The sequence below is a fragment of the Triticum aestivum genome, chromosome 5D (genome assembly GCF_018294505.1).
Source record: "Triticum aestivum cultivar Chinese Spring chromosome 5D, IWGSC CS RefSeq v2.1, whole genome shotgun sequence".
In the NCBI taxonomy this organism is placed as follows: Eukaryota; Viridiplantae; Streptophyta; class Magnoliopsida; order Poales; family Poaceae; genus Triticum; species Triticum aestivum.
In genome coordinates, this window is record NC_057808.1 from 550,605,606 (window position 1) to 550,628,187 (window position 22,582).

General features: G+C 42.8%; 1 long non-coding RNA gene across 1 annotated transcript; it reads left to right on the plus strand.

Annotated features, from left to right (window-relative positions):
* Window positions 1–20,662: 20,662 nt before the first annotated feature.
* On the plus strand, window positions 20,663–22,125 carry LOC123126152 (uncharacterized). The gene is made up of 2 exons (XR_006461577.1): window positions 20,663–21,177; window positions 21,688–22,125. It is a non-coding gene; the product is annotated as an uncharacterized lncRNA (long non-coding RNA).
* The last annotated feature ends 457 nt before the right edge of the window (window positions 22,126–22,582 follow it).

Sequence of the window (22,582 nt, forward strand, 5' to 3'; positions counted from 1 at the left end):
GATGATGAAGATGGCCACCGGTGATGGATCCCCCCTCCGGCAGGGTGCCGGAACAGGGTCCCGATTGGTTTTTGGTGGCTACAGAGGCTTGCGGCGGCGGAACTCCCCGATCTAAGTTTCATTTCAGTGGTTTCTGTATTTATAGGAATTTTTGGCGTCGGTCTCACGTCAGGGGGGTCTCCAAGTCATCCACGAGGCAGGGGGCGCGCCTAGGGGGTAGGGCGCGCCTAGGGGGTAGGGCGCGCCCTCCACTCTCGTGGATGGCTCGGGACTCTTCTGGCCCAACTATGTTACTCCGGGGGATTCTTTTGGTCCATCAAAATCATCAAAAATTGGCACGTCAATTGGACTCTGTTTGGTATTCCTTTTCTGTAAAACTCAAAAACAAGGAAATAACAGAAACTGGCACTGGGCTCTAGGTTAATAGGTTAGTCCCAAAAATCATATAAATGCATATAAAACATCCAAGATGGATAATATAATAGCATGGAACAATCAAAAATTATAGATACGTTGGAGACGTATCACTAACTCATTAGTCACATTGCTTGCAAGGCTTATAGTGATGTGCATTACCGAGAGGGCCCAGAGATACCTCTCCGACAATCGGAGTGACAAATCCTAATCTCGATCTATGCCAACTCAACAAACACCATCGGAGACACCTGTAGAGCATATTTATAATCACCCAGTTACGTTGTGACATTTGATAGCACACTAAGTGTTCCTCCAGTATTCGGGAGTTGCATAATCTCATAGTCATAGGAACATGTATAAGTCATGAAGAAAGCAATAGCAACAAACTAAACGATCATAGTGCTAAGCTAACGGATGGGTCTTGTCAATCACATCATTCTCTAATGATGTGATCCCGTTCATCAAATGACAACTCATGTTTATGGCTAGGAAACTTAACCATCTTCGATTAACGGGCTAGTTAAGTAGAGGCATACTAGTGACACTCTGTTTGTCTATGTATTCACACATGTACTAAGTTTCCCGTTAATACAATTCTAACATGAATAATAAACATTTATCATGATGTAAGGAAATATAAATAACAAATTTATTATTGCCTCTAGGGCATATTTCCTTCAATACGAGGCTATAATAATCATGCATATAAGAGATCAAAGAAGACTCAAACAATATTCATAGATAGATCTGATCATAAACTTGCAATTCATCGGATCCCAACAAACACACCGCAAAAAGTCATTACATCAAATAGATCTCCAAGAACATAGAGGAGAACATTGTATTGAGAATCAAAAGGAGAGAAGAATCCATCTAGCTACTGCCTATGGACCCGTAGGTTTGTGGTAAACTACTCATACATCATCGGAGGAGCACCAATGAGGATAATGAACCCCTCTGTGATCGTGTTTCCCTCTGTAATCTTTTCAAGCTTCTTATTGATGAGATTGATTGGAAAGGAAGCTCCTCCTTGTTACCTGATTCATCATAATAAACACTAGGAGGGTATTCGGAAACATTTTCCCTTTCATTAGTACTCTCTTCATATTCCATTTGTTTTCTTGTCTTTAGGTAGTTGGCAATATAGGTATTCTCAATGCAATTTACTGCACAAAACATATAAACTTCTTCTAGATCAAAATCAAGAAATCTCTCGGGATTTGGAAAACCCTTAGTTATACGTTTCATTTCTTCAAACCCCAAAAGAAGACTAAGCTCTTTATGATGCTCAAGGGTAATCAAGTTATCACAATTTTTTGACACGATTTGATCATGAAATAATTTGCATTGGAGATTTAAATGACCAAGTTCATTGCAAAGTTCACAAGGATGGCAAAAAAAATTACATCTTTGAGCACAATCATCTAGCCTCTCTTGCAACTTTTTCGTTTCTAAATATTTATGCTTCTTACAAAATCTATCTTCCTTTTTTGGTGTGCAAAGGCACTCCCAATTCACTCCGCAAAAAGTGACATGCTTATAAGAAATATTTTTGTCATGACTTGTGCAATCATCATTAGCATTTTGGATATTCAAAGAATTCACACTAACAACATTGCAATCATGCTCATCGTTCAAATATTTTGTGCCAAGCATTTTATTGAATTCTTCTTCTAACAATTGAGAACAATTTTCCGATCCATCATTTTCAAGAAAGACATTATAAAGATGATGAATAATATGATGCAACCTCAATTCCATTTTTTGTAGTTTTCTTTTATAAACCAAACTAGTGATAAAACAAGAAACTAAAAGATTCAGTTGCAAGATCTAAAGATATACCCTCATGCACTCACCTCCCCGGGAACGGCGCCAGAAAAGAGCTTGATGTCTACTATGCAACTTTATTCTTGTAGACACGTGTTGGGCCTCCAAGCGCACAGTTTTGTAGGACAGTAGCAATTTTCCCTCAAGTGGATGACCTAAGGTTTATCAATCCGTGAGAGGTGTAGGATGAAGATGCTATCTCTCAAACGACCCTGCAACCAAATATAAGAAATCTCTTGTGTCCCCAACACACCCAATACAATGGCAAATTGTATAGGTGCACTAGTTTGGCGAAGAGATGGCGATAAAAGTGTAATATGGATGGTAGAAGTATATTTTTATAATCTGAATATATAAAAACATCAAGGTAGGAAATAGTAAACGGGCACAAAAACGGTATTGCAATGCTTGAAAATGAGGCCTAGTGTCCGTACTTTCACTAGTGCAATCTCTCAACAATGCTAATATTATTGGATCATATAACCACCCCTCAAAGTGCGATGAAGAATCACTCCAAAGTTCCTATCTAGCGGAGAACATAACAAATCCTTCGTTCGGTACAATTAACATATTGAATCTACGCTTGCTCGGCTCTGTGTTGAATGAACTCCTTCATTGATTCCGGGCTGCTGCGTAGATTGACTGAACGCAGAAAGCCTTCCACTGGCAGGCGATCGTGTTTTTCACATGATTTCTCGTTACTCATGTCAGCATTCTCACTTCTGATATCTCAAGGTGGGCACAAATACTCCACTTTTCACGAAAGACATAAATTCACCAATGATTGGTTTGACTAAATACTACATTTATTTGCTCAGAAGAAGGAATGTTGGCTGTGAGAATGATTTCTCGTACGTAGTCTAAGAATAAATTGTTTGTAGGGTATGAAACCACCTCAAAGCTATTCTTTCCGTTCGATCTATTCAAGAGTTCGTACTAAAATAACATAAAGCTATTCTTTCCGTTCGATCTATCCTAGAGTTTGTACTAAAATAACACCAAAGCAAATTCATATTCATAATACTCAATCCAACACAAAGAACTTCAAAGAGTGCCCCAAGATTTCTACCAGAGAAACAAAGACAAGAACGTGCATCAACCCCTATGCATAGATTACCCCAATGTCACCTCAGGAATCCGCGAGTTAAGTGCCAAAACATATATCAAGTGAATCAATACGATACCCCATTGTCACCACGAGTATTCAATTGCAAGACATATATCAAGTGTTCTCAAATCCATAAAATTATTCAATCCGATAACAACGAAATCTCAAAGGGGAAAACTCAATTCATCACAACAAGATAGAGAGGGGAAAACACCATATGATCCGACTATATTAACAAAGCCCGTGATACATCAAGATCGTGATATCTCAAGAACACGAGAGAGAGAGAGAGAGAGAGAGAGACGGAGAGAGAGAGAGAGATTAAACACATAGCTACTGGTACAAACCCTCAGCCCCTAGGGTGGACTACTCCCTCCTCATCGTGGTGGTTGCCGGGATGATGAAGATGGCCACCGGTGATGATCTCCCCCTCTGGCAGGGTGCCCGAACGGGGTCTAGATTGGTTTTCGGTGGCTACAGAGCCTTGCGGCGGCGAAACTTCTGATCTAGGGTAACCCCAAAGGGTTTTGGAGTATTTGTGAATTTATAGGGTAAAGAGGGGGTGCGGGAGGCCACCGAGGTGGGCACAACCCACCTGGGCGCGCCTGGGCCCCCAGGCACGCCCTGGTGGGTTGTACCCCCCTCGGGGCACCCCCTAGGTGCTGCTCTGGCCCATCTTGGGTGTTCTGGTCCATCAAAAATGTCTAGCAAGTTTCACGGTGTTTGGACTCCGTTTGATATTGATTTCCTGCGATGTAAAAAACAAGCAAAAAATAGCAACTGACACTGGGCACTGGGTCAATAGGTTAGGCCCAAAAAATGAAATAAAGTTGCTATAAAATGATTGTAGAACATCCAAGAATGATAAAATAATAGCATGAATACTTCATAAATTATAGATACGTTGGAGACGTATCAGCATCCCCAAGCTTAATTCCTACTCGTCCTCGAGTAGGTAAATTATAAAAGAAATAATTTATGAAGTGTGAATGCTAGCAAAGTGCACAAGTTTGATCAATGACAATTTCAATCACTTTTCCTAGCACCATAACAGCAGTTCTTTCTTATAAAATTTCTCATGTTATAGTAGCAACCAATTCACATGTTAAGGTTCAAACAATGAATTCTCTTGAAACCCAACAACCTATGTTCTTAGTCACCAAGCAATTGCAATTCAACTTATTCAACGGAGTCTAAGTAAGAGCTCCACATACTCAACCATCATATAGTCTTCTATGATTGCTAACACTCACCGCATACACATGAGCAAAACGTTTCAACCGGACACATAGAAAGATAGGGGCTTATTGTTTTGCCTCCCAACGTATTCACCTCAAGGGTGATGTCAACAATAATAACTCATGCTACCCATATTCAACTGGACATATGTGCCTAGATCTTTCCTCACCACATGATGCTTGCCAAAAGAGAAAAATAAAAAGGAATAGAGAGAATAACTTTGACTCTTTGCATAAAAATAAATACTGAAAAGTAAAAGATAGGCCCTTCGCAAAGGGAAGCAGAGGCTGCCATGCGCTTATTTGTTTGTATGCTCAACCCCTTAGTGCAAAAGAACGTCACGTTATATTGCCCCTTATGATAGCAACATTTATTATGCAGTCCGTCGCTTTTATTGCTTTGCCATCACAAGTTCGTACAACGCTCAATTTTCTCTTACACTAAATGATCTAACACTTTTAGAAGCAATTTTTATTGCCTTATTGCACCGATGACAACTTACTTGAAGGATCTTGCTCAATCCTTAGGTAGGTATGGTGGACTCTTAAAGATAAGATTTGGGTTTAAGGGTTTTTGGATGCACAAGTAGTATCTCTACTTGGTGTGGAATTTTTGGCTAGCAAAGATGAGGGGCAAGCACCACATGTTGAAGGATCTATGACAATATAACTTCTATGTGAATATGAACAAACATAAATCATTACGTTGTCTTCCTTGTCCAGCGTCAACAATTTTGGCATATAATATTTTGATGGGGGCTCACAATCACAAAAGATTTCTAGGATAGTGTATTTGCATGTGAAAGTTCTCTTCCTTACACTAATTATTCGTGAATTGCTTGTATGACCAATATTGTGATTGTCAAGCCTCAAAAGATTTCACTTTCTAAACCCAATGTGAAGCTACCACTAGGCATGATATGATTTCAACTTCATGACATTCAATTTATTCAACAATTTACTCATAGGATATAAGTGAAGCACAAGAGCAATTCCAAAGAAAAGAGCTTCATTGACGGGATGTGAATGCCGCTTACTTAGCCTCCTTGGCAACTATTCGAGGACTCTATTTTATTTAAAAACTTTCAGATCTAAGTATTTTATTCAAACAGCAAGCAAAACAAAATAAAATGACATTTCAAGAATAGCACAACTCATGTGAAGAAGCACAAACTTAGGATCAACTGATACTAACCGATAATTGTTGATAAAGAAAGGTGGGATGCCTACCGGGGCATCCTCAAGCTTAGATTATTGAGACTTCTTGAAATATTATCTTGGGATGCCTTGGGCATCCCCAACATTGAGCTGTTGTGTCTCTTTAATTCTTCTCATATCACGGTTTTCCTAAATCTCAAAAGCTTCATCCACACAAAACTCAACAAGAACTCGTGAGATAAGTTAGTATAAACTAATGCAAAAACCTTATCAATATCTACTGTAGCAAATCACTAAAATTATATTCAACATCGCATACTAAATTCCTCTACATATTTAATACTCCTATCCTCAAATAGATTCATTAAACAAGCAAGAATATGCAAACAATGCAAACATAACAGCAATCTGCCAAAACAGTACAGTCTGTAAATAATGCAAGAGTATCAATACTTATTCAACTCCAAACATTATGAAAATCTACCACACTGTAGAAAATTTATCAGAGCTTATTATGCAAAACGTTTCAACATTTTATCACATTCTGACTTTCCTCGGGAATTTTTGCAATATCGATAAACTTTCTGTTTTCAAACAGGAACATGTATACTTGCAAGATAAGCATGGCAAAGGCTATCAATGCCACTTTTATTGAAATAAAAGATGCAAAACGTTATTATAAATAAGAGCAAGCAAATTCTTAACAAAATAAATTGACACTCCAAGCAAAACACATATCATGTGACTAATGAAAACATAGCTCCAAGTGAGGTTACTGATAATGTTGGAGACGAAAGAGGGGATGCCTTCCGGGGCATCCCCAAGATTAGTTGCTTGGATCTTACTTCAATATCACCTTGGGGTGACTTGTGTATCCCCAAGCTTAGGGTCTTGTCACTCCTTAATCTCCTCATATCGACATCTCACCCAAAACTTGAAAACTTCAATAACAAAAAACTTAACGAAACTTCGTGAGATAGGTTAGTATGATAAAGAGCAAACCATTTCCCTTTGGTACTGTCAAAGACAAGATTCATAATTTTTTCCACACAATTCCTACTGTAGAATATTATTTCCACAATTTATATTGAGCAATATAAGCCGTAGAAACTAGAAAGCAAGCAAACAATGCATTGAAAACAGAATCTGTCAAAAACAGAACAGTCTGTAATGATCTGTACTCAAACCATACTTATGCTACTCCAAAAATTATGAAAAAATTAGGACCACGTGAGTAATTTGTATATTAAACTTATTCAAAAAGAATCAACTCAAAAGCACTCTTTTGTTAAAAATGAGACTTATTTCCGTGAGCGCAAAAGTTTCTGTTTTTCAGCAAGATCAAATCTACTATCACCCAACATGATCCCAAAGGCTTTACCTGGCACTTTATTGAAACAAAAGCTATAAAACATGATCAATACAATAGCATAATCATGTGAACACACAAAAAGAGTAGGTAACAGTGTTGGGTTGTCTCCCAACAAGCACTTTTCTTTAATGCCTTTTAGCTAGGCATGATGAATTCAATGATGCTCTTATAAAAGATAAGAATTGAAACATAAAGAGAACATCATGCATCATAAGTTCCTCTCTCATAATAATTTTCAGTAGCATCATGAATATATTCATCAACATAATCATTACATAAAGCATTCTTTTCATGATCCACAAGCATAGAAAATTTATTACTCTCCACATAAGCAATTTTATTCTCATTCACAATAGTGGGAGTATCATATGAGACATGAATACTAAAAATTGTTCCCACATTAAGAGAGTAATGTGTTGGAAATATGCCCTAGAGGCAATAATAAAATGGTTATTATTATATTTCTTTGTTGATGATAATTGTCTATTGTTCATGCTATAATTGTGTTATCCGGAAATCGTAATACATGTGTGAATAAATAGACCACAACATGTCCCTAGTAAGCCTCTAGTTGACTAGCTCGTTGATCAACAGATAGTCATGGTTTCCTGACTATGGACATTGGATGTCATTGATAACGGGATCACATCATTAGGAGAATGATGTGATGGACAAGACCCAATCCTAAGCATAGCACAAAAGATCGTGTAGTTCGTTTGCTAGAGCTTTTCCAATGTCAAGTATCTTTTCCTTAGACCATGAGATCGTGTAACTCCCGGATGCCATAGGAGTGCTTTGGGTGTACCAAACGTCACAACGTAACTGGGTGACTATAAAGGTACACTACAGGTATCTCTGAAAGTGTCTATTGGGTTGACACGGATCGAGACTGGGATTTGTCACTCCGTATGACAGAGAGGTATCCCTGGGCCCACTCGGTAATGCATCATCATAATGAGCTCAAAGTGACCAAGTGGTTGGTCACGGGATCATGCATTACGGTACGAGTAAAGTGACTTGCCGGTAACGAGATTGAACAAGGTATTGGGATACCGACGATCGAATCTCGGGCAAGTAACGTACCGATTGACAAAGGGAATTGTATACGGGATTGATTGAATCCTCGACATTGTGGTTCATCCAATGAGATCATCGTGGAACATGTGGGAGCCAACATGGGTATCTAGATCCCGCTTTTGGTTATTGACCGGAGAGTCGTCTCGGTCATGTCTGCATGTCTCCCGAACCCGTAGGGTCTACACACTTAAGGTTCGGTGACGCTAGGGTTGTAGAGATATTAGTATGCGGAAATCCGAAAGTTGTTCGGAGTCCCGGATGAGATCCCGGACGTCACGAGGAGTTCCGGAATGGTCCGGAGGTGAAGAATTATATATAGGAAGTCCATTTTCGGCCACCGAGAAAGTTTCAGGGGTTACCGGTATTGTACCGGGACCACCGGAAGGGTCCCGGGGGTCCACCGGGTGGGGCCACCTATCCCGGAGGGCCCCATGGGCTGAAGTGGGAGGGGAACCAGCCCCTGGTGGGCTGGTGCGCCCCCCTTGGGCCTCCCCCTGCGCCTAGGGTTGGAAACCCTGGGGGTGGGGGGCGCCCCACTTGGCTTGGGGGGAAGCCACCCCCCCTTGGCCGCCGCCCCCCTGGAGATTGCATCTCCCAGGGCCGGCGCCCCCCCCCCCCCAGGGGCCCTATATATAGTGGGGGAGGGAGGGCAGCAGCACCACAGCCCCTGGCGCCTCCCTCTCCCTCCCGTGACACCTCTCCCTCTCGCTGAGCTTGGCGAAGCCCTGCCGAGATCCCCGCTACTTCCACCACCACGCCGTCGTGCTGCTGGATCTCCATCAACCTCTCCTTCCCCCTTGCTGGATCAAGTAGGAGGAGACGTCTTCCCCAACCGTACGTGTGTTGAACGCAGAGGTGCCGTCCGTTCGGCGCTCGGTCATCGGTGATTTGGATCACGACGAGTACGATTCCATCAACCCCGTTCACTTGAACGCTTCAGCTCGCGATCTACAAGGGTATGTAGATGCACTCCTCTCTCTCATTGCTAGATGACTCCATAGATTGATCTTGGTGATGCGTATTGAAAAATTTTAATTTCTGCTACGATCCCCAACAGTGGCATCATGAGCTAGGTCTATGCGTAGTTTCTATGCACGAGTAGAACACAAAGCAGTTGTGGGCGTAGATGTTGTCAATTTTCTTGCCACTACTAGTCTTATCTTGTTTCGGCGGCATCGTGGGATGAAGCGGCCCGGACCGATCTTACACGTACGCTTACGTGAGACAGGTTCCACCGACTGACATGCACTAGTTGCATAAGGTGGCTAGCGGGTGTCTGTCTCTCCCACTTTAGTCGGATCAGATTCGATGAAAAGGGTCCTTATGAAGGGTAAATAGAAATTGGCATATCACGTTGTGGTTTTGGCGTAGGTAAGAAACGTTCTTGCTAAGAAACCTATAGCAGCCACGTAAAAACTTGCAACAACAATTAGAGGACGTCTAACTTGTTTTTGCAGCATATGCCTTGTGATGTGATATGGCCAAAAAGGATGTGATGAATGAAATATATGTGATGTATGAGATTGATCATGTTCTTGTAATAGGAATCACGACTTGCATGTCGATGAGTATGACAACCGGCAGGAGCCATAGGAGTTGTCTTTATTTTTTGTATGACCTGCGTGTCATTGAATAACGCCATGTAAATTACTTTACTTTATTGCTAAACGCGTTAGCCATAGAAGTAGAAGTAATCGTTGGCGTGACAACTTCATGAAGACACGATGATGGATATCATAATGATGGAGATCATGATGTCATGCCGGTGACGAAGATGATCATGGCGCCCCGAAGATGGAGATCAAAGGAGCAAAATGATATTGGCCATATCATGTCACTATTTGATTGCATGTGATGATTATCATGTTTTACATCTTATTTGCTTAGATCGACGGTAGTAAGTAAGATGATCCCTTATAATAATTTCAAGAAAGTGTTCCCCCTAACTGTGCACCGTTGCGAAGGTTCGTTGTTTCGAAGCACCACGTGATGATCGGGTGTGATAGATTCTAACGTTCGCATACAACGGGTGTTGATGAGCCTAGCATGTACAGACATGGCCTCGGAACACACGCAATACACTTAGGTTGACTTGACGAGCCTAGCATGTACAGACATGGCCTCGGAATAAGAAGACCGAAAGGTCGAGCATGAGTCGTATAGAAGATACGATCAACATGAAGATGTTCGCCGATGTTGACTAGTCCGTCTCACGTGATGATCGGACACGGCCTAGTTGACTCGGAACATGTTTCACTTAGATGACTAGAGGGATGTCTATCTGAGTGGGAGTTCATTGAATAATTTGATTAGATGAACTTAATTATCATGAACTTAGTCTAAAATCTTTACAATATGTCTTGTAGATCAAATGGCCCACGTTGCCCTCAACTTCAACGCGTTCCTAGAGAAAACCAAGCTGAAAGATGATGGCAGCAACTATACGGACTGGGTCCGGAACCTGAGGATCATCCTCATAGCTGCCAAGAAAGATTATGTCCTAGAAGCACCGCTAGGTGAAGCACCAGTCCCAGAGAACCAAGACGTTATGAATGCTTGGCAGCACCGTGCTGATGATTACTCCCTCGTTCAGTGCGGCATGCTTTACAGCTTAGAACCGGGGCTCCAAAAGCGTTTTGAGCAACACGGAGCATATGAGATGTTCGAAGAGCTGAAAATGGTTTTCCAAGCTCATGCCCGGGTCGAGAGATATGAAGTCTCCGACAAGTTCTTCAGTTGTAAGATGGAGGAAAACAATTCTGTCAGTGAGCACATACTCAGAATGTCTGGGTTACACAACCGCTTGACTCAGCTGGGAGTTAATCTCCCGGATGACGCGGTCATTGACAGAATCCTTCAGTCGCTTCCACCGAGCTACAAGAGCTTTGTCATGAACTTCAATATGCAGGGGATGGAAAAGACCATTCCTGAGGTATATTCAATGCTGAAATCAGTGGAGGTGGAGATCAGAAAGGAACATCAAGTGTTGATGGTGAATAAAACCACTAAGTTCAAGAAAGGCAAGGGTAAGAAGAACTTCAAGAAAGACGGCAAGGGAGTTGCTGCGCCCGGTAAGCCAGTTGCCGGGAAGAAGCCAAAGAATGGACCCAAGCCTGAGACTGAGTGCTTTTATTGCAAGGGAAGTGGTCACTGGAAGCGGAACTGCCCCAAATACTTAGCGGACAAGAAGGCCGGCAACACCAAAGGTATATGTGATATACATGTAATTGATGTGTACCTTACCAGTACTCGTAGTAGCTCCTGGGTATTTGATACCGGTGCGGTTGCTCATATTTATAACTCAAAACAGGAGCTACGGAATAAGCGGAGACTGGCGAAGGACGAGGTGACGATGCGCGTCGGGAATGGTTCCATGGTCGATGTGATCGCCGTCGGCACGCTACCTCTACATTTACCTACGGGATTAGTTTTAAACCTCAATAATTGTTATTTAGTGCCAGCTTTGAGCATGAACATTGTATCAGGATCTCGTTTAATTCGAGATGGCTACTCATTTAAATCCGAGAATAATGGTTGTTCTATTTATATGAGAGATATGTTTTATGGTCATGGCCCACTGGTCAATGGTTTATTCTTAATGAATCTCGAACGTGATGTTACACATATTCATAGTGTGAATACCAAAAGATGTAAAGTTGATAACGATAGTCCCACATACTTGTGGCACTGCCGTCTTGGTCACATTGGTGTGAAGCGCATGAAGAAGCTCCATGCAGATGGACTTTTGGAGTCTCTTGATTACGAATCATTTGACACGTGCGAACCATGCCTCATGGGTAAGATGACCAAGACTCCGTTCTCCGGAACAATGGAGCGAGCAACCAACTTGTTGGAAATCATACATACCGATGTGTGCGGTCCAATGAGTGTTGAGGCTCGCGGTGGCTATTGTTATGTTCTCACTCTCACTGATGACTTGAGTAGATATGGGTATGTCTACCTAATGAAACACAAGTCTGAGACCTTTGAAAAGTTCAAGGAATTTCAGAGTGAGGTTGAGAATCAACGTGACAGGAAAATAAAGTTCTTACGATCAGATCGTGGAGGGGAATATTTGAGTCACGAATTTGGCACACACTTAAGGAAATGTGGAATAGTTTCACAACTCACGCCGCCTGGAACACCTCAGCGAAATGGTGTGTCCGAACGTCGTAATCGCACTCTATTGGATATGGTGCGATCTATGATGTCTCTTACCGATCTACCGCTCTCATTTTGGGGCTATGCTTTAGAGACTGCCGCATTCACTTTAAATAGGGCTCCGTCGAAATCCGTTGAGACGACACCGTATGAATTATGGTTTGGGAAGAAACCTAAGCTGTCGTTTCTAAAAGTTTGGGGATGCGATGCTTATGTCAAGAAACATCAACCTGAAAAGCTCGAACCCAAGTCGGAGAAATGCGTCTTCATAGGATACCCTAAGGAAACCATTGGGTATACCTTCTATCTCAGATCCGAAGGCAAGATCTTTGTTGCCAAGAACGGGTCCTTTCTGGAGAAAGAGTTTCTCTCGAAAGAAATGAGTGGGAGGAAAGTGGAACTTGATGAGGTGATAGTCACCCCTTCCGAACCGGAAAGTAGCGCAGCGCGGGAAGATGTTCCTGTGGTGCCTGCACCGACTGGGGAGGAAGTTAATCATCATGATCATGAAGCTTCAGATCAAGTTACTACTGAACTTCGTAAGTCCACAAGGACACGTTCCGCGCCAGAGTGGTACGGCAACCCTGTCTTGGAAATCATGTTGTTAGACAACGGTGAACCTTCGAACTATGAAGAAGCAATGGCGGGCCCAGATTCCGACAAATGGCTAGAAGCCATGAAATCCGAGATAGGATCCATGTATGAAAACGAAGTATGGACTTTGACTAACTTGCCCGATGATCGGCGAGCCATAGAAAATAAATGGATCTTTAAGAAGAAGACAGACGCGGATGGTAATGTGACCATCTATAAGGCTCGACTTGTCGCTAAGGGTTATCGACAAGTTCAAGGGGTTGACTACGATGAGACTTTCTCACCCGTAGCGAAGCTGAAGTCCGTCCGAATCATGTTAGCAATTGCCGCATTCTATGATTATGAGATATGGCAAATGGACGTCAAAACGGCATTCCTTAACGGCTTTCTTAAGGAAGAATTGTATATGATGCAGCCGGAAGGTTTTGTCGATCCTAAGAATGCTGACAAAGTATGCAAGCTCCAGCGCTCAATCTATGGGCTGGTGCAAGCATCTCGGAGTTGGAACATTCGCTTTGATGAGATGATCAAAGCGTTTGGGTTTACACAGACTTATGGAGAAGCCTGTGTTTACAAGAAAGTGAGTGGGAGCTCTATAGCATTTCTCTTATTATATGTGGATGACATACTATTGATGGGAAATGATATAGAATTCTTGGAAAGTATAAAGGCCTACTTGAATAAGTGTTTTTCAATGAAGGACCTTGGAGAAGCTGCTTATATATTAGGCATCAAGATCTATAGAGATAGATCAAGACGCCTCATTGTCTTTCACAAAGTACGTACCTTGACAAGATATTGAAGAAGTTCAATATGGATCAGTCCAAGAAGGGGTTCTTGCCTGTATTGCAAGGTGTGCAATTGAGCACGGCTCAATACCCGACCACGGCAGAAGATAGAGAAAAGATGAGTGTCGTCCAATATGCCTCGGCCATAGGGTCTATTATGTATGCCATGCTGTGTACCAGACCTGATGTAAACCTTGCCGTAAGTTTGGTAGGAAGGTACCAAAGTAATCCCGGCATGGAACACTGGACAGCGGTCAAGAACATCCTGAAGTACCTGAAAGGACTAAGGATATGTTTCTCGTTTATGGAGGTGACGAAGAGCTCGTCGTAAAGGGTTACGTCGATGCTAGCTTCGACACAGATCTGGATGACTCTAAGTCACAAACCGGATACGTGTATATTTTGAATGGTGGGGCGGTCAGCTGGTGCAGTTGCAAGCAAAGCGTTGTGGCGGGATCTACATGTGAAGCGGAGTACATGGCGGCCTCAGAGGCAGCACAAGAAGCAATCTGGATGAAGGAGTTCATTACCGACCTAGGGGTGATTCCCAATGCGTCGGGCCCGATGACTCTCTTCTGTGACAACACTGGAGCTATTGCCCTTGCCAAGGAGCCCAGGTTTCACAGGAAGACCAGGCATATCAAGCGTCGCTTCAACTCCATTCGTGAAAGTGTTCAAAATGGAGACATAGATATTTGTAAAGTACATACGGACCTGAATGTAGCAGATCCGTTGACTAAACCTCTCCCTAGAGCAAAACATGATCAACACCAGAACTCTATGGGTGTTCGATTCATCACAATGTAACTAGATTATTGACTCTAGTGCAAGTGGGAGACTGTTGGAAATATGCCCTAGAGGCAATAATAAAATGGTTATTATTATATTTCTTTGTTCATGATAATTGTCTATTGTTCATGCTATAATTGTGTTATCCGGAAATCGTAATACATGTGTGAATAAATAGACCACAACATGTCCCTAGTAAGCCTCTAGTTGACTAGCTCGTTGATCAACAGATAGTCATGGTTTCCTGACTATGGACATTGGATGTCATTGATAACGGGATCACATCATTAGGAGAATGATGTGATGGACAAGACCCAATCCTAAGCATAGCACAAAGATCGTGTAGTTCGTTTGCTAGAGATTTTCCAATGTCAAGTATCTTTTCCTTAGACCATGAGATCGTGTAACTCCCGGATGCCATAGGAGTGCTTTGGGTGTACCAAACGTCACAACGTAACTGGGTGACTATAAAGGTACACTACAGGTATCTCTGAAAGTGTCTGTTGGGTTGACACGGATCGAGACTGGGATTTGTCACTCCGTATGACGGAGAGGTATCTCTGGGCCCACTCGGTAATGCATCATCATAATGAGCTCAAAGTGACCAAGTGGTTGGTCACGGGATCATGCATTACGGTACGAGTAAAGTGACTTGCCGGTAACGAGATTGAAAATGGTATTGGGATACCGACGATCGATCTCGGGCAAGTAACTTACCGATTGACAAAGGGAATTGTATACGGGATTGATTGAATCCTCGACATCGTGGTTCATCCGATGAGATCATCGTGGAACATGTGGGAGCCAACATGGGTATCCAGATCCCGCTGTTGGTTATTGACCGGAGAGTCGTCTCGGTCATGTCTGCATGTCTCCCGAACCCGTAGGGTCTACACACTTAAGGTTCGGTGACGCTAGGGTTGTAGAGATATTAGTATGCGGAAATCTGAAAGTTGTTCGGAGTCCCGGATGAGATCCCGGACGTCACGACGAGTTCCGGAATTGTCCGGAGGTGAAGAATTATATATAGGAAGTCCATTTTCGGCCATCGGGAAAGTTTCGGGGGTTACCGGTATTGTACCGGGACCACCGAAAGGGTCCCGGGGGTCCACCGGGTGGGGCCACCTATCCCGGTGGGCCCCATGGGCTGAAGTGGGAGGGGAACCAGCCCCTGGTGGGCTGGTGCGCCCCCCTTGGGCCTCCCCCTGCGCCTAGGGTTGGAAACCCTGGGGGTGGGGGCGCCCCACTTGGGTTGGGGGGAAGCCACCCCCCCTTGGCCGCCGCCCCCCTGGAGATTGCATCTCCCAGGGCCGGCGCCCCCCCCCCCAAGGGGCCCTATATATAGTGGGGGGAGGGAGGGTAGCAGCACCACAGCCCCTGGCGCCTCCCTCTACCTCCTGTGACACCTCTCCCTCTCGCTGAGCTTGGCGAAGCCCTGCCGAGATCCCCGCTACTTCCACCACTACGCCGTCGTGCTGCTGGATCTCCATCAACCTCTCCTTCCCCCTTGCTGGATCAAGTAGGAGGAGACGTCTTCCCCAACCGTACATGTGTTGAACGCGGAGGTGCCGTCCGTTTGGCGCTCGGTCATCGGTGATTTGGATCACGACGAGTACGACTCCATCAACCCCGTTCACTTGAACACTTCCGCTCGCGATCTACAAGGGTATGTAGATGCACTCCTCTCTCTCGTTGCTAGATGACTCCATAGATTGATCTTGGTGATGCGTAGAAAATTTTTAATTTCTGCTACGATCCCCAACATAATGTTCAGTAAAAGGATATTCAAAATTATGACAATAATTATCACTACTTTTTATAACATAAGTATGATCACAATAATCATCATAAGTAGCAACTTTGTTCTCATCATAGATAGGAGGCATGCAACCATCATAGAAAGTTTGATCATTCAACGTAGGGGGACTAAAAAGATCATCTTCATTAAACATAGCATCCCCAAGCTTGGGACAAACATTAATTGCAGCAAATAAATTCTCAAACATGTCATTCTCATCAAACATAGCATCCCCAAGCCTGTGGCTTGGCATATCATAAGCATAATCACTCTCATCGTTAATAGTATGAATAGCACCAATGGTATAACAATTGCTATCATCATAATTTCCCAAGTTGGTGCCAAAAAGATTTCCAAGATTATAAGAAGCATCATTATCCTCCCAATCATAATCATCACAACAAGCAATAGGCATAACAAAATCATCATCAAGTGCATCATCTTCCACAATTATTTTTGATTCATTTTCATGAGGCACAACAATAATGGGAGCAACATTATTTGGGAGAGATACCTTTTTACCTCTATTCTTTCTTCTTTCTTCTTCTTCACCACATCATGTGTGGGTTTAATTAATCTTTTCAAGCTTCTTATTGATGAGATTGATTGGATAGGAAGCGCCTCCTTGTTACCTGATTCATCATAATAAACACTCGGAGGGTATTGGGAAATATTTTCCCTTTCATTAGTACTCTCTTCATATCCCATTTGTTTTCTTGTCTTTAGGTAGTTGGCAATATAGGGATTCTCAATGCAATTTACCGCACAAAACATATAAATTTTTTCTAGATCAAAATCAAGAAAGCTCTCGGGATTTGGAAAACCCTTAGTTATACGTTTCATTTCTTCATACCCCAAAAGAAGACTAAGCTCTTTATGATGCTCAAGGTTAATCAAGTTATCACAATTTTTGGACACGATTTGATCATGAAATAATTTGCATTGGAGGTTTAAATGACCAAGTTCATTGCAAAGTTCACAAGGATGGAGAAAAAAATTACATCTTTCAGCACAATCATCTAGCCTCTCTTGCAACTTTTTCGTTTCTAAATATTTATGCTTCTTACAAAATCTATCTTCCCTTTTTGGTGTGCAAAGGCACTCCCAATTCACTCCGCAAAAAGTGACATGCTTATAAGAAACATTTTTGTCATGACTTGTGCAATCATCATTAGCATTTTGGATAGTCAAAGAATTCACACTAACAACACTGCAATCATGCTCATCATTCAAATATTTTGTGCCAAGCATTTTATTGACTTCTTCTTCTAAAAATTGAGCACAATTTTCCGATCCATCATTTTCAAGAAAGACATTATAAAGATGATCAATAATATGATGCAACCTCAATTCCATTTTTTTGTAGTTTTCTTTTATAAACCAAACTAGTGATAAAACAAGAAACTAAAAGATTTAATTGCAAGATCTAAAGATATACCCTCATGCACTCACCTCCCAGCAACGGCGCTAGAAAAGAGCTTGATGTCTACTACGCAACTTTATTCTTGTAGACACGTGTTGGGCCTCCAAGCGCAGAGTTTTGTAGGACAGTAGCAATTTTCCCTTAAGTGGATGACCTAAGGTTTATCAATCCGTGAGAGGTGTAGGATGAAGATGGTCTCTCTCAAACGACCCTGCAACCAAATACAAGAAATCTCTAGTGTCCCCAACACACCCAATACAATGGCAAATTGTATAGGTGCACTATTTCGGCGAAGAGATGGCGATAAAAGTGTAATATGGATGGTAGAAATATACTTTTATAATCTGAATAAATAAAAACAGCAAGTAGCAAATAGTAAACGGGCACAAAAACGGTATTGCAATGCTTGAAAATGAGGCCTAGGGTCTGTACTTTCACTAGTGCCATCTCTCAACAATGCTAATATAATTGGATCATATAACCACCCCTCAAAGTGCGATGAAGAATCACTCCAAAGTTCCTATCTAGCAGAGAACATAAGAATAAATTGTTTGTAGGGTACGAAACCACCTCAAAGCTATTCTTTCTGTTCGATCTATTCAAGAGTTCGTACTAAAATAACACAAAGCTATACTTTCCATTCGATCTATCCTAGAGTTCGTACTAAAATAACAACAAACCAAATTCATATTCATAATACTCAATCCAACACAAAGAACTCCAAAGAGTGCCCCAAGATTTCTACGGGAGAAACAAAGACAAGAACGTGCATCAACCCCTATGCATAGATTACCCCAATGTCACCTCGGGAATCCGCGAGTTGAGTGCCAAAACATATATCAAGTGAATCAATACGATACCCCATTGTCACCATGAGTATTCAATTGCAAGACATATATCAAGTGTTCTCAAATCCATAAAAGTATCCAATCCGATAACAACGAAATCTCAAAGGGAAAAACTCAATTCATCACAACAAGATAAAGAGGGGAAAACACCATATGATCCGACTATATTAACAAAGCCCGTGATACATCAAGATCATGACATCTCAAGAACACGAGAGAGAGAGAGAGAGAGAGAGAGAGAGATTAAACACATAGCTACTGGTACAAACCCTCAGCCCCAAGGGTGGACTACTCCCTCCTCATCATGGTGGCCGCCGGGATGATGAAGATGGCCACCGGTGATGATGTCCCCCTCTGGAAGGGTGCCGGAACGGGGTCTTGATTGGTTTTCGGTGGCTACAGAGCCTTGAGGCGGCGGAACTTCTGATCTAGGGTAACCCCGAAGGGTTTTGGAATATTTGTGAATTTATAGGGTAAAGAGGGGGTGCGGGAGGCCACCGAGGTGGGCACAACCCACCTGGGCGCGCCTAGGCCCCCAGGCGCGCCCTAGTGGGTTGTGCCCCCCTCGGGGCACCCCCCCAGGTGCTGCTCTGGCCCATCTTGGGTGTTCTGGTCCATAAAAAATCTCCAGCAAGTTTCATGGTGTTTGGACTCCGTTTGATATTGATTTCCTGCGATGTAAAAAACAAGCAAAAAACAGCAACTGGCACTGGGCACTGGGTCAATAGGTTAGTCCCAAAAAATGATATAAAGTTGCTATAAAATGATTGTAAAACATCCAAGAATGATAAAATAACGGCATGAATACTTCATAAATTGTAGATACGTTGGAGACGTATCACATGTAACAATAAAAAATTATAGATACGTTGGAGACGTATCAATGCTCACCTGGGATCGATTGGTTGAAGACAAGCATTTCCCAACCTTGTAGTCTACCTGCAATTCCAAGAGGTTCAATGCACACACCGCATTACCTACAATTCTCTTCGTCCTACACTCATACTCCTAGTTGGAGGGAATATAACTCACGCACACGCATTGGCTAGTTGAACTGCTGAAGTAGTAGAAGTCAGTTGCCCAAATTAAAACTAAATGTCAACCTTGCTGCTCGTCTCCTTATCCCAACAATGGCGACAAAGTTTATTGGGGGGAGGGGGCATTGCCCCCCTCCTCCCCGAAAAAGTGTGAAGGTTTTTAGAGAGGGCTTATATGAAATCTGCATGTTCTGCCAATTGCCCACCTTAACTTAGGAAGCCGATTCGTCGAGACGTGATCGATCGCACAGAGCAAGGAAGAAAGGTAACTGTTTTGCATCAAACCTGTTTTCGCGGGGCGCTGACAGAGACAAAAATAGACAGGAACACAACTATCTGATAAGGATTCTCTAGGGCCAATCTGCTAAGGTAGTCCACCATGGTGTGATGACTCATTATACAAATTAAAAGCTCCCTTACAATATTTCTTGTGGATTCTTAAATTTCTGCCAAATAGTCACAATATACAAATTGGGCTTCGCAGCTCTTTGATGGGCGATATGGAACCTTCGTAGTAGACCTTGTTTTGATTTCAAACTGTTTCGATCACTAGTTGAATGTGTGTGTTATGCATGCTCCTTTATGCATTACTGGGCACACTAGTAGGAAAAACCCTATAGGTAACCACTTAGTAGTGGCACCCCCTTATTTAACCTGCCCTACTGCTACTTAGTAGTAGCACGGGTGTAAACCTTGTGCTACAGGTAAACCGTAGTAATAGCGCAGGTACAATAGGCACGCATTACTACTATGTAGACCCCACCGTGCCCCCCTCACATGCAGTAGTAGTAGAGCGAGGTGTAAAACCTACGCTACTACTAAGTGGATAGTCGTAGTGCAGGTGGATCATCCCACGCTACTACTATGGATAGACGAGGCCAGCTTGTGGGCCCCACTTATGAATACCGTGTCTGTCCCGGACTGTGCTACAACTACTGGGTATAGTAGTAGCGCGGCTTCCATGGCGCGTGCTATTACTAAGCACAGCACCTACCTACCCCCAGTCTATGTAGACTGGGCCCTCCTGGCCAGTCGCCCCCACTCTATGTCTCTATCTTCTCTCTCTCTCTCTCTCTCTCTCTGCTCGATCCCCTCCTTTCTCTCGATCTCCACCTCCGCCACTACTATCGCCGCCTCTCCTGGCCATCTCCGGTGGTCTTCAGCGCCGCGCTAGCTCATAAATTACTTCCCTCGCTCCGCTCTTCCTTTCAGTCCAACCAATCTCCTTGATTGCTTCCTCCTAGCCCGGTCCCTTGTTCTTGGTGACCTAGGGTTTCGTTGGTGGTTCTGGTGTGGAACTCCGGTGATCCCCCGGTTGATGTGGGGTGCACAGGACGTCTCCATTTTTCTCACCGCGGCGCGGTGATGCTCCTGGGTGGCGTCTCCGTGCGATGGTGCCCTTGGAGCAGCGTCAGCGTGCCCGGCGCTTGCTCTGGTCGCCGTGGATTCTCCGACGAACTCCTAGCCCTTTCCTGGGTGTGATGGTGGTCAGACCACAGCCATGGTGTGGCTTTGTTTATACTACGGCTCCATCCCCTCTTGGTGAGCCCTCTCCTCCTGTTCTACGGTTTCTGCTCCACTGCTTGATGCTAGCCTTGTTTGTGATGATCTAAATTTAGTATGGAAGTGTTCTAGAGCTTAGTGGTAGTGGTTTGTGTCCTTGGTGGCAGTGGTGGTTTGCTCTGATCTAGTTCTTTGTACTGCTTAACTCTGAACTTGGTTGAATTTTACGCAGTTAACTCTGAAACTGTGCTTCTAGGTTTACTTCTAAGTGCTGCTAGTCTCTGTGTTGTATTAGCCGTAGTAGATAATTACTCTGTTAGTACTAGATTAGGGTCTCAACAATAATTTCTACTGTTGGCTCATACTGGCTTGTATTTTAGTGTTTGCTAAATGTTTGTGGTGTCTTTTTGATTCAGTTAAATGAAACTGCTGTTTTAGCTTCTATATATGTGTTGTTCAATGTGTTATTCCTTTCAGTTGGTCTATTTAATCTTTAGATAACAGTGGTTTATTATTGTTTTCAAATGTTACTGCTTGCAATCGGAGGAGGGTCATGTGATGCTAGAAGAATGAGCATACGCATTACAACAGGAGGCACTGACGGCCCATGCAGACGGGCGTGGGGAATGGAGACGGCAAAATTGTACTCCCTCCAGTGTTGTTTCATAAACGCTCTTATATTATGGGACGGAGGGTTTCATAAACGCTCTTATATTATGGGACGGAGGGAGTACGTCTAAAAGAGGGTGGACGAGCAGAAGCTGAAGAAAAAGCTGAAAATGGGAACACAACTATGGAAGAAGAGTAGGAGAAGGAAAACAGAGGAACGGAAAGGCTGATGCATGCTTGCGATGGTTATATTGCTTTGTGTGTGTTTATACTAGTTGCTCTATTTTGGATGCCGTTTCCAGTGTTGTTTCATGTTTGCTTTGTTGTTATTCCCTCTGTTCTGAATTATAAGATGTTTTAATCTTTTTTCCTGATTCAGATGTGTATAAACGTGGTTTACTGTGCTTGTTTATTCATTTAAATCTGTATGTAATCCATATTGAAATATCCAAAACATGGATGGGGCAAGCCTGCAAAACTCGCACCGGATGCTTTTTAATCTTTGTTTTGCTTCGTTATCGTTTGATAGTGGAACCATTTTTATAGCAAATTTTAGGAAATTACTTTTTAACAGGTCTTATAGCAAATATCATTTTTTTGAACGCAGTACGTGCTGGAACAAGCGCTGATATGTACACGCATACACTCATCCATATGAACACATACGTACACCCTACCCTATGAGCACCTCCGAGAGACTAACCGTCATATCGTCTTGAGATTGACGAAGTCACCAAAGACGTTTCGTAGTCCACGGTAATGTCTTCTTCCACTGAACATGCATCACCAAAAATCCTAAAGTAAATCCAAGAATAAATGCGAGCACCGGGATTTT